This window comes from Grammomys surdaster, unplaced genomic scaffold, assembly GCF_004785775.1.
Source record: "Grammomys surdaster isolate TR1022 unplaced genomic scaffold, NIH_TR_1.0 125974, whole genome shotgun sequence".
NCBI classification, from domain to species: domain Eukaryota; kingdom Metazoa; phylum Chordata; class Mammalia; order Rodentia; family Muridae; genus Grammomys; species Grammomys surdaster.
In genome coordinates, this window is record NW_021620791.1 from 4,419,246 (window position 1) to 4,433,057 (window position 13,812).

At 40.8% G+C, this 13,812-nt stretch overlaps 1 long non-coding RNA gene across 3 annotated transcripts; it reads left to right on the forward strand.

Moving 5' to 3' along the window:
* Window positions 1-1,152: 1,152 nt before the first annotated feature.
* LOC114609495 lies at window positions 1,153-9,148 on the forward strand. 3 transcript variants are annotated; one of them, XR_003709532.1, is made up of 5 exons: window positions 1,153-1,274; window positions 1,393-1,491; window positions 3,137-3,233; window positions 4,772-4,911; window positions 8,753-9,148. It is a non-coding gene; the product is annotated as an uncharacterized LOC114609495 (long non-coding RNA). The 3 variants fall into 3 exon arrangements; XR_003709531.1 differs by having other exon boundaries at window positions 4,775-4,911; XR_003709533.1 differs by lacking the exon at window positions 4,772-4,911.
* The last annotated feature ends 4,664 nt before the right edge of the window (window positions 9,149-13,812 follow it).

The window sequence follows — 13,812 nt, forward strand, 5'->3', positions numbered from 1 at the left end:
ATCTTCCCCAGATCTGTATGAGTAACCATTTTCAGAGTTCAGAAAGCGCTGTGTTAACAGGTACTTGCCCATTACCATGTGGGATTAGATCTGTCTGGCTCATTTGAGAAACCTAATGTTCTTTAGAAATTCTTCAAGCCAGTCAGACATCAGACCTGTTCCCGCCCTAGCTGTTTGAGCTGAGGTTTCTGCATGGTCCCAATGAGAGAAGGCAACAGAAAGTTTCAAGGGCAGAACACCACAACACTGGCCCTATGCCACAACAGGTGGGGAGGAACACCTGTCAGGGGCTAGGATCTCTGCAGGTAGCTGCTTTCGCTTCCTACTCACCGCATGGATGCTCTGGAAATCCTTGCATTTTCTGTCTGACCAAAGGGGAAAACCACTAATTTTTAAGTGATACCCAATTGTTAAGGCTGGTTGAGTACTTGCTGTCTGCCAGCTGGCTTGGTGACTGTTCCATTCCCATGTTCTCATAGAAGTCTCCAGACAATCTTCCATGAGCCTGTCGTGTCAGGGCAAAACCTAGGTTCCAATAAGAAACCTGCTTCCAGACTGTGAGTCTGCTTCAGTGACAGAGTACTTGCTTGGTATCCACAAAGTCCAGTTAAAAAGAATTTCACTTCTGGCATTTACTAGCAGGGTAGCTTTAAGCAAGTAACCGCACGGAGATATCTTTTGACTTGTGCACCAAAGATAATAGTGGTACGTTTCAAGTACTCAGTGGGTTAATAATATAACTAGCTTAGAACACATCCAAATGTTAGACAAGTTTTACCATCTTTTAAAAAAACAGAGAAATTGAAAGGTTTGGAGTCAACTTACCAAATACTAGACAGCTCTGATTAGCAGAGCCACAATTAAAGTCCAGGGTGCCTTGTTCCAGAGCTGAGCTTTTAAGCAGGTATAGAAAGAATTCCAGGGACTAGCTCATTTGAGAAACCTAATGTTCTTAAGAGGCAAAGTATTCCAGGGACTAGCGTCTAGCGTCCTGACTTTATTCTGGGTGTCAAGGAAGGCCCTGGTCCCCCCTACTCAACACTCCTCACATAGTACCTGACACTGTCTAAAGCACCATGTGATTGTGTACTTCCTCAGTATCCCGGGATATGTGATGATAACAGTATTCCTGTTTTAATTTTTCAGATGAGGAGCATTGACTTAAGAGATGCCAAGTAACTCAGCAGATGTCACATAGATGATTAATAGCAAAGATGGAAGTCTTCATGCTAGAGGCAATTCTGTAAGACAGCTGAGTCCTTCAGAGCTGGTAGGTAAGTGTATACCTGCTAGAATGCAATGTACCTAGAGATGATAATAAACAAAGTGTTGGATGGCCAGTGTCTTTTCTCTTGACTTTCTAACTTCTGACTTTTTTTTTCTCCCCTATAGGAGACAGACTTGCTCAGGTGATAGATCCACTCATGATATTGGCCCTAAGAGAATGAGACACTCTGTAGAAGACATAGAAGATTCCTGAAACTGGGAAAGGTACCTAGAAACCTGGAGAAGAGTGAAGAAGACATCTTCCCTCCCCTACCTAGGCATCTTGCATCATGTTCAATATGTTCTATAGGGCTCTGGCCATTGGCTGAGCTGTCTTCTTTCAATTTAGTTGGATGGAATATTAGTCTGGAAATTTTACTTTCAATTAAACTCACTTGTTGAACTCTCTCGATCTTCAAAGAATCCCACTAGGGTAATTATAGCCATTGCAACAAGGCATTATTTGCACTCAATTTCAGCTTTTAGGCAATTCAGTTCAAATGTTTTATGTTTTTATGATTTGGAGGTGTGTATAGCCATCATTTTCTTACGTTGCAGACTTCCCATGATCTGTTTTTAGAAACCCAAATCACAGCAGCAGTTTTGACCATCTCTGGTCTAGCCTAGTGTCTCTGGCCTTATATTTTAATAAAAACCAGCCAAAGACACAATGATGAATGGACCAAGAATGCAATCCACTTCTTTATAGCATCAAGTGTTTGGAAACTATAAGCTGTCCTTTATATCATAGCATCTCTTGGCAAACTAACTAAAGCCAAAGGCAGTGAGAATTTCTTCCAAATAGCACAGATTTGTTCTTCTGCTAACTGTTGGCCACAGTTTTGGTATTTCAAAATGGCAGCCATGACAGAGTTTAGTAGAGAATCTGTTTTGATGTCTACATTTCCCATGAAATAGAAACTGTTTTTTTTTTCCTTTTGTATATGCATGTATATGTGTATATGTGAAAATATGTATATAAATCTCACATGTCACAGCAATGGGATCAAAAGATAGCTTTCTGGAGTTGGTTTGCTCCTTCCACGATGGGTTCTGGAATACAGCTCAGCTCATTAGGTGTTAATTCCAGTATATTACCCTCTGAGCCATCTTTGTCCTGAGATCCCTTTCTTTGTATTCATAACTCTATCCTCTTTAATTCTTAAGCCGCAGACAGGTAGCCTACCTCATGTTTCCCAACACACTCTTTCCCCAAAAGTTTAGACCTCAGATTGTGGACCAGGACTGTATTGTCTCCCATAACATGCCTACCTCAGAATAGGTACTTGCATGATGAGTGGATAGAAAGATAGATAGATAGATAGATAGATAGATAGATAGATAGATAGATAGATAGATGGACGAATGAATCCTCAAAGTACGATTTCTATTTTCTCCTTTTTAAAAGTCAGTATTTTATTATATAACTATTGAATGAGTGTTTCATCTTAGAATCATAAACCTAGAACTTTCCGAAGAAGGTGGAGATGCTTTTAATGCATCTGTGCTGATCGTTGTCTCATCCTCATCTCTGTATAGGGAATAATTTGTCATCATTTTGGAGTACATCTTTCTTTTGTATTTATGTATACATCCACACAGAGAACTGCCAACTTGTGAGTGGATTGCTTTGCTGTAAATGTTTTTCCACGTAGGAGTCTGTCGAGCTTGATGACATGTAGGAGCCCCCTTTCCCTTTGTTAACTGTTACAAGCTATTATCATGCTAGCTGGATTTGCCGCTTCTGATCTGAACCAAATGGAATTGTGTTTGTAGGTATATACGCATGTGTGTGCAGTGCATGAAGACACCAGATCCTAATTATGGATGCTATTTCTTAAGCACTGTTGATCTTGTGTTTTTGTGACAGGTTTCCCATTGACTTGGAACTTGTCAATTAGGTTATGCTGGCTGGCCAGAAAGCTGCAGGAATTCTCTTGTCTTGGTCTCCTGGCATTGGGATTAAAGTAGGTACCACCATGTATATTTTTTTCCTACGGGTTCTGATGATCAAACTTAAGTTGCTAAATTTGTAAGGCAAGGGTTTATCAACTGAGGTATTTCCCTAGTCATTCAAAACATTTTTTTTTAGTCTGTATTTTTAGTCACTCTATTTCCAGATGCTTTTCTTTGTATAACTTGACCACCTTGCCACAGAGTATTTTATAGTAGCCACACCACATTTCACCAGAATTAGCTGCTTTGGGGATTATGACAAAGAAGCACACAGAATTAGGCAAAATTCTGAGGCCTGCCAAAGAGACCAAATATCACTTGTCCTAAATCTAGGGCTTTGGGCCCCAAGTATTCCATAATAGTGAATAGCAAATGAATAACATACAATAATTTTCTCTAGACCATATATTTTCATCTGCATAGTGATTTCAACGAATCTTTTGAAAGTATTAGGCAGAATAATCAAACTTCCATAGTGTCACTGGAATTCCCATATAGAACATACCAGTAACTGTCCCTCCACTATGTATTGGAATGAGGAAAAGTACCCCAGCCCACTGCTTAGCTGACACAAGTGACACAGACAGTCTACTATAAGCCCTGGCCTGATGCCTCTATATTTTACTCTTCTTTCCAGATATTTTACCATAATTTATAAAGAAGTTTTGTGTGGTTTGTTTAGTTTCAGCAAACCTATATTTCATTCTGGTTACTCTCATTTCTATTCTATCCTACATGTCTCCCATCCTTGTCACCTTCCTTCCTTCCTGTACCTCCTTTCTCACATTTATGTCCTTTTGTTTTGCTTGTATACCCACTCTGTTTACACAGGTCTGTCCTTCTGTCTCTGTAGCCACAAATTTCCAACTATCCACTGTGAGTACATGACTAAAGACAATGTCTGCTTTTCTGGAATCTTCCAGTGTCCAATATTTCTACAGGGAAGGATATGGTCCTTGGAGTCTCTCATCCATCCATGATTGACTGACGATAGGCCCAGTTTTGTAAGGATCAGAGTAGGGAACCACAGCAGCCATGCAATCATGATTGCAATGTCTGTTTCATGCCCAAACAATAGTATTCACAACCCTTTTCTGTATCTTCTGGCTTTACATTCTCTTCACGCCATCTTCTGGGACATTCTCTGAGCCTTGGGGGACAATGTTGTAATTCTATAGAATACTCAACCATTATGTGTTTGTTCTCAGCACCCTCTGAAACCAAGAATCTCTGTATTTAACACAGTTAACTGCAAAGAGATACTTCTCTGATTAAGGCCAGGCATACCATTTGTTTCTGTGTATGTATGTGCACGTGCTTAAAAAGCAGCTTGACTCCATATCCCTTAATTAAATAACTGTAGTAAAGTTCCCTGTGTAGCCTAAGACCTGAGTGATATGGACCTTCTGTGAGGAAGGTTTCAAGTCCAGTCAGGGAGTAGTTGGTTATCACTGTATCTGTCATACCGCTATTGTACCACATGGGTGTCTCTTAACTAGCAGACTCATAGGGGTCACAGATGCTGAAAGAGTTGTCTTTTCTTTCTCAGCAGCTGGCAAAGCACCCTTTCACAGCACTATGAAAGATATCCAACAGAAAGCAAGTCTCCACCTCTCTTCCAGCTTTGCTTTCTCTTCATCTCATAACTGAGATGTATGATGTCTTCAGCAGTGGTATCAGCAAGTTCTGGTGAGTAGCTGTTAGCAATGTCAAGAGCTTCCTTAACAAGCAGCACCTAGTGATGGATCTCACATCTGTTATGGTGCTTTTAACAACATTGCTTTTGAAGCAGCATTATCCGGTTGTAGGTGACCTAGCCTTTTTGATTTTTTTAACAGTATTTTAAATTGACTTACAAAGTGGTAGGTTTCCATATGGTTTTTGCATACAGTTGTTTCAGTTAATTCTCACCTCTCCTGTCTCTTCATTACCCCATGTCCCAAACCATCTCTTAAATCTTTTTATTCTTGCTATTCTCCCTTTCTACTTTCATATCGCCTGTGCTTTGCCAGTCTCCCTCCGTTATGTTGTCCTTCTCCCAGTTCTGACTTCCATTGTCACTCCACGATAAGCACACAATGTAAAGATTCAAAGACAGGACCCATGTGTGCCTGATATAGTGAAGGACAAAATATCTGGCAAAATAACATGAAAAGTTAAAAACCACCCCCACTAGGAATATTTCACCTTGTGTTTCAAGTTTCCCCTCACCTGCTGATAGGTCATCTCATGAGTCTATGACAAGACTTGCGAGACCACCAAAGCCCAGGAGGACTTGTTTCACAAGAGAATTTTCAGGTGTTCTAGACCTTCATGACACATCCCAAGCCCTTCAGAGAGCCACAAGAATGGCCCAGAAGAAATTCTAAACCACTATGACTCATGGGTAGGCTTTTCTATCCTGAAACCTAAGCTATGGGGTATTCCCCCTTTGTGTAGCTGAGGGCCACAAGGATCACTGGCAGTTCTTCATATGCCTAAGGTGGGTTGCCTTATCAGGAAAGGTTTGCCGTACCATGAGGCAGGAAAACTCTGGCCCTTTGTCTGTAGTTGATGTGATCACAAGTGAGAGGTCATACTGAGGAAAAAGGAAAGGTACACAGGAGTCGTAACTCTGTGATATCTGAGGGTTCCGAGAGCCTCCACTCCTGAACACCCCTTTGCTTGTGTGTTCCCTGGGTTGAGCAGATTTCCATAGGAATGAGCCCGTACATTTCCCTGTATACAGATGCTATGGACACACAGCTAAACCTCTTCCATTCTCTGCTTCCTACCAATTGGGTCCACTAGGAAGCATGCTATGCAGTAGACACTCATGCTATGCGATAGGCTCGCTACCCATTCCTTTTCCTTTTTAATTGGGAAAAACAAAACAAACCATAATTTTTCTGTGTGTGATGGGACGTGTCTATTATTCCACGACTTGTGAGCAGAGGTGGGAAGATCAAGAATTCCAGACAAGCCTGGGTTACGGTGCAAAACCCTATCACAAAACATAACTCTAGAGGTCTTGAATTACAGACAACTGGAAGAGACATACACATAACGGGAACGAAGGGAATGAAGATGATTTCATTGGCAAAGTGTACCTGGCCAGTTGATATGAATTAGCGAATGATGGGATGCTTGCTGCTGTTAATAGCTGACTTTCACGATGACATGTATTTGAGCATCTTCTACGTCAATTCAGATCAATCCAACTTGTCTCCTCTCACTCTGTATTTCATATTCTCAGCCCTTCTACCATGTATATTCACAACTGGTAAACTTTCAAAAGTAAATCCACCTTATGATTCATAAGTCCTTCATGGGAAAAACTATATGTTGGGAATACTCAGACATAAATTTTTTGACCTCTTAAATTCAACTTATACAAACGCCTTTCTTCCAGGGGCTTCCTTGAAGAATAATACTTGGGGTACACACACACACACACACACACACACACACACACACCAGAGCACTGGTTGAGCTTGGTTGACACCCGCTGTTCTAATCTCCTTCTGTGAGTAGCATACCTTTCCTCCATCAGAAATGTCCCAACAGGGAAGAGCTCAAGTTCTGGACAGATTGCACTTAAAGGCAGAGATTTTCATTTTCTCCCAAGTATTTCTGTACTGCGAGTCCCCTGAAAGGAATTAGGAAGTAGAGGTTCCCAGGTTGACTGGGCTAGTAAGCACATTATTAATCTCATACTCAGTGGATGTCCACTTCCTATTGATGTTTGCATGCTGGAAGCCCATCTGGCGACTTTGCTTTGTCCCTAACAAACATCTGAACTTCAAGTGGTTCACTTTGGTTTCACAGAAGCAGTCAGTCCTCTGCCATCTAGCTTCTAGCTGTGACTAAGTTCCCCCTAATTTGTAAAACTTAAAGAATGAAAAGCAAAGGTTGCTTGGCACCCATCTCTTTAAAAATGGAAGTGAGTGTTGCTATTCTTCAGCTTCCCAGCTCCACCACCCATTCTTGTTTTCTCTCCTTTTGCTTTCTATTTCCTTAGACCTCATATATATATATATATATATATATATATATATATATATATATATATATATATATATATATGCACATATCTGAACAAGTATATTGAGCATGTAAGAACTCCAAGAGCATTAAAGTTATTTATAATCTCATGGTCCTTTGTAATATACCAGCAATTATCCTATATATAACTGATGGCTGGCATTCTATAGCTTTTCCACACCCAAACCCACATAGATGTCATTCAGTTTTTCCCATCCCTGGTTTACTGTCAGTAATGCCTGTGTTATTCCATAACTTGTCAATTATATTTTGAAATTTTCTTTTTTCCAAATTCTTGTTAGCAAAAAGTTAGAACTTCCTAACCCTTTTTTGCCCCTTCCTGTGTATATAATTTTCTTTCTAAAATGTTCTGTATTCAAAAATAATGACAGAAGTAGAGCCATTGGATCAAAGAATGTGAATGTTGTCACAGTGTGTGTGTATTTGTGTTTTAATAAGTCAACTTGTTTTCCTGAATAGGTATAGATATGTCAAGAAATACATTGAGAGCTGCACACTAGTGGCACATGACTTTAATCTCAGCACTCTGATCTCTGAGTTTAAGATCAGTCTGGTCTACAGAGTTCCAGGATATCCAGGGCTACACAGATATACCCTGTCTTGAAAAGTCAAAAAACAAACAAGCAAACAAACCAACAAAGAAAAACCCAAAAAAAACACTGAGTTCCTGGTTTCCTTTCCCCTCACCCTATCTTATCTATCTTATTACTAAATATTACTAATATCTTGTACTACAGTGGTATATTTGCTAAAACTTATTAGGCAGTATTAATCCCTTATGAGTGACCAAAGGTTCATTACACTGGGGGTCATTACTCCTGTCCTGTGGGCCTACAGAGCCTGGTCAATGCATAATGTTGTAAATCCACCATCACTTCATTATAAGAAAACTTTCAATGCCTTAGAAATTCCCTCCTCTTCAGGTATTCATCCCTCTTTCCCATTTCTTAACTCTTAACAACCACTGCTCCTTTACTATCTGTGTAGTTGTATAGTTTTGAGACCATCACACGGTTGACACCACACAATAGAAGCCTTCTCAAACCTGCTTTTTGCATATGGCTCCTTTAATATGTCCTTTGATGAGTATCTGTTCAGATCTCTCTTTTGCCTATTTTTTTAAAAATTTAAGTGTTCATTGTTTTTGTTCCTAAGTTTCAAGATGCCCTTTCTTGTACATTGAGAATACTTTTTTACATTTATTAATTATGTGCGTTTGTGTGTGTGTTCACATGTGTATTGGCGTGTGCATGCCATGGCATGTATGTAGAGTTTCAGGAGTTGCTCCTCTCCTTCCACTTTGTAGGTTTCAGGGCTCAAAGTTAGTTGTTAGGCTTAGAAGCAATCAATTTTATCTACTGAGCCATCTTGCTGGCCTTTTACGTTTTAATATGCATCTGTAGTTTCAATAAAAAGCATATGAAGAAATAAGTGTACAAATTGTGTGAATTAATGGGGTTCATTGTGATTTTTGATTCATTTATAGGGTACCTGGAGGTGCAGCAGCCATATTGAAGCTATGAGGTGATGATAAGCCCTCCAACTAGAAACCAGAATGGAAAAACAGGAGAAGCTTGATCCTTGACTGAATTGTGGATGGGATAGTCCATCATCCCATGGCTGAGACCACCTCCAGATTTCTTGTTCACTGAAACAATTCCTGATTGTTTACATTCCTTTATGTTGAGCTGTGCCTTACTAGTAACTGAAAGCATTTCTAATAGATATTCAGATTACCTGCACAGCAAGGAGCAGCCAGAGCTCTGGGGTTTCAACCTAGAATACTCTATGTGACCATAGATAAGTCTCTTAGCTTCTCCATGAATTCCTTTGCTCATCTGTGTAATGCTCAATAAACGTAAATTGAACCCTGAATGAGGAACAATGGCACTATTGAAGTCATTATTGTCAATCTTATTAACTGATTAAATACTTACTAAAAGTTTGGAACATAGTCTGACACACAGAAACCAGCTGTGGAAGGGTTTGGCAAATGGAATGAGAAGAAAAGCAGTCATGTTTATAGGCTTTCTTTGACATCTTGATCCATCCTCAAGCCTCTGTGGTCTTTAAGCAGAACCTTGACCCCTTCACTACTGGGCCTCATGGACCATGAAACGCCCCCCAAACTCTGTCTCAAAACACCCACACTAGTAGTTTCTTTTTGACACAAAAGACTTCTTAGAGAAGGTTGGCTTGTGAAAAAGGGGCCGTGACCACCAAATCGTGTCAGTAGATGACCAAAATACCCAAAGCAATTCATGCAAATAGATTCAGGACTCTCTGGGTGAGCCTTCTGGAAGGCTCTAGAATTTTTGAAGCTCATTTTTGAAAGGGTCTTTCCACCTGGTGGCCTTTTCTTTTGCACCTCCTCTCATCTTTCTCATTAGAGGTAGAGGGACCGGAGGAGGGTCAGTGCTTGGGCTCTCTGCCCTTTCTGTGTAGTGAGGGACCAGTCATCCTTCACATTAGAGGTAGAGGGACGGGAGGAGGGTTAGTGCTTGGGCTCTCTGCCCTTTCTGTGTAGTAAGGGACCAGGCTACTGGGCATGTGTGAAGGAGCAGGTGTGATTTGGGATCTTACTGTTTGCTACCTCAATGGCCAAGCTTAAGAGAGGTCACTTGAAGTTGGCCAACAAGTTGGCATTATTTCAAAATAGTTCTTGATCTTGGGATGAGAGAACCAACTCGTATGTGTGCCCATCTAAAAATAACTTTTGTCAAATAAACAAGCAAACCTCACTTTTGGAAAGTTCCAGCTGAATATGTGCCCTTCCAACTCACTTCTTATCCTTTCTGTCAGAAACAACTCAGAAAAGGGGGGCTTGCCTTTGAACCACTCTCCTACCCAACCTTCCTGCTTCTATCTGACCTACCTTCCTTTTCAGCAGCCAGGATCCTTTAAAAGTGAGCACCAAAAGATGGGGATTCTCCAGCCATAAGTGTCTTGTCTAGCTTACTTAGAATAAAATCTCTAGATTTATACAGTGTCCTCTTCATGGGTGGTGGTTTATTTTTTTTCTGCCATTTTCCTGCTTGTTCACACCACTCTTTGCCTGGCCTTCTTATGTCATAGATTCCCTGAGTATGCTCTGGCCTTACTGTTTCCATGAAGCAACTCCATTTTCTAGAACATTGTTTCCTGGATAACTATTTGCTTCAGTCCTCACTGTATACTGATCTGTATTTCGATGTCAATTTGCAGACAGGTATTCTCTGCCCATCATCTAAAGTGTGCTCCCTGTCTTCTTTGCTGTCTACTGTATATCCTAAGTCACTGACCTTATTGTACACTAAATCTGTTAGCATTTCTCACCAAGATACAAGCCTAGTGAGGAAGGAGCCATTGTTCCATTGTCAGAAGAGCTACAGAATCCAGGCTGTTCTTCATTGGGTGCTTTTACTAAGTAATGAAGCTCAATAAAATATTTTGACCAAATTTTAAGTGTGATGTTTCTTGAGAACCTTTCAAATCGACCTTGAGACCACTTCTTGAAGAGTTCTGGATATGTTCTAAACACTGGGACCAGAGATGGAGAAATGTCCAGAAGTGGTGATGCTGTGTAGGTGAGTAAACAAACCTTACACTGATTAATCTCCCTTCCTCTGTTCCTAGGTATCTTAGTTTAAGCAGCATCCCCCTGTATGGTAGTTTATGGATAGAATCAGCTTGCCATTTATGGGCTTCCTATTGGAACATGGGGAGCTCTGTCTTTTCCTTGAAGTGTGTGCAGATGGGTGACTGTTGCATGCAGCTCCTGCCTTGTGTTCTTCAAGTACAGCACTAGGGGAGCATTGTGAGGGTGGTGCTGAAGAGCCATTTTTGACTAGCTTTGGCCTCAGATTAGCTCCCAGTCAACAATGGCCATCTTGGCTGTTTAAGCCTTTGGCATTTTTGAATGACGACAGTCTAAGTGATATGTGACTACAAGGGCATGGGAAACCCTCAGTGAGAACCATCCAATCAAGTCCTTCCCAAATTCCTGACCAAAAACATTACAAGCAGTACTAAACAACTGGTGGTTTAAAGCCTCACATTCTGCAATGCTAGGTACTCAGAAATGAAATGTAGACCCCACTGTAATTCTCCTGCATACTAGGCAACTGGGTAAATGACTTTCAGTATTAAGCACATCAAGTTTCTCAGCTCTATGTTAGAAGTACTCATGTAGATGTTGCTATTGATCAGCCTGAAAGTAAATTTTGTTTAAATGCAACAGCCTCCGCAGAAGCTACTCTATTTCTTCCAACCTAGATGCCATCCAAGGTGTAACTCTCCATTAATTGATGCTTACCAAGAGAGAAAGAAATCTTTCCAGTGAAACTACAGCATGTCTCTGATTGTAGGATACTTATCCTTTCAATAGATACTTGTCTGAAAACTGCTGATTAGAAGGCTGATGAGCACAAAGACAAGGCTGAACCCGGATGAAAAATAAAAGTTTGAAGACCCAAGTTTGTGGTAAATGGAGAGATCAGAGGAAATATGGCTTTGTATCAGATTCTCTGATCTGTTGCCCCATTTTACACAGTGCTACACCAAGATATAATACTTCTTGTGATCTGGGGCAAAATGTGATCTCCTTGAACCACTGGCAACTGGAAAGAGTCAAATGACATTGCTTCATGGCTGTTTAGCAGAACTGTACTCTGTGAGAAGGATGAAGTCACATCCCTAAATCAGGTTGGGTTGAGCTGTTGTTAGCAAGAACTTGTCTGTGGCAATAATGACCAGTCAAGTCCCATTTCCTTTTGCTTCTCATGACATTCCTTTTTTAGGATATGAACTGGCATTTCCCTCTGAGATGCCAACCAGAGTGTAGAAGAGACTCTCGTCACATCTTTTGGAGCAGAAATATATGCATCTGAATCCTAGATGTTCAGTGGAGCACAGTAGTTAGCCTAGTCTCAAGGGTCTTCATTGTGTTGACTCCCCTGCAAAAGTTATCCCCTGGGACCAGAGATGTTAAGTCTTTCCCAAATCAACTACTTAATTATGAGAATTTACTTTATTGGAGAACAGAGCTTTCCCCCACAGCACTGTGCTACTACTGGGCATGCTCCCAAGACTGGGAAGAAAAGTCTTTCACCATTACAGCTCTATGGACAGACCAACATAAACATTTTTCTATACAGGATCTCCTCATGCCCTACAATGTAGGCTTTCCACCAATACTGGCAAAACAGAAATCCGTAAAGGCTGAGCACAGATGGGATATTCTAGATCCTTGTTTCTGCACAAACATGGCATTGGCTCCCTGAAGCAGTGTGAATGGTGGCTTCTCTAGGTCACAACCAACCTCCTGACAGTGTCTGTAGCTCTATCCCCACAGCTTGCAGCTTGAATGCCTGGGCACATTTCTCAGTTTTTTTTCATTGCAACATTAAATAAGTCTAGAATCCACACCATCCCCAGACGGCCATAAGGAAGTGTGCTTGCTTAGATTGCATATCAGGTACCTAGTGATATTATTTGAAAGGCACTTGCCGAGTGTCTTCACCAACCATCTCCTGTAGCCTGTGATCTTCATCACAGCCCTTTTTGTGACTCATCTGACAGTTTTACAGCTGAGGAAATGTGCGGAGGTTCTTGTCCATAGCTCTGTGGCTGCGGTATGACAGAACCTGGCTGTTATCTGACCTCATTAAAACCGACTTCTTTTGTGTCCATGAGCTGGATGCTAAGAAAGCTTTGTGTCTGGTTCTTCTGATACAGGAATGTCCTTCTTTAACCCCATGTAATAGCTGCATTTATTTATGAGATACAGGGTGATGATTTGGGATCTGTGTTCATTGCCCAACAATGAAGTCTGGTATCATCCATCACTTCAAACGTGTCATTTTTCAGTAATGTGAACATTCCAACTCCTGCCTCCCAGCTATGTTGAACTACAATGGACTGCTGTGACCTGTGTTTACCCTTTGGTGTCATACTGTGCCAAAACTTGTAACTTATTTCTCCTGATAAACAACAGATACATGAACACCACGGAACATACCGCACACATAAAAGGTAAACTCTTGCCATTTGTGGCAACACGGATGAAGCTGGAGGTCAAAAATATTAAGTGAAGTTAGACACAGGAAGATGAGCATTCTGCGTTCTCACTCACATGTGGACTTGGACATAAAAAAAAGAGAGGCTACTAGAGGCTGGGGAGAGTAGAGAATGGAGAAGGAAGGAACGAGATTGGTTAATGGGTTCAAAAGTATGCTAAGGAATGTACTTTCAATTTGTTCACGTCCATATGTACTCTTCATTCATAGGGAAATGATCCTGCTACCATCGGGTCAGTAAACTTGTCAATAAATTTCCCATGACTGTTCATTCCGTGTGCCTCCTTTTTTTTAGGTTCTTCTCGATGACAGGTTCTTGTCACTACAAATTGTCCATTTATATAATGAACCAAAACGAAAGGTAAAGGCAAACTCTTAGGTCCAATTCTTATCCCGTTAATTTCCCAAACCAAGGAGTGTTACATACAGATGTGGCTGCCTTTATCTTTAGCATCTTGGCTTGTAGGATCTCTCACTAATCTTGTTGCTA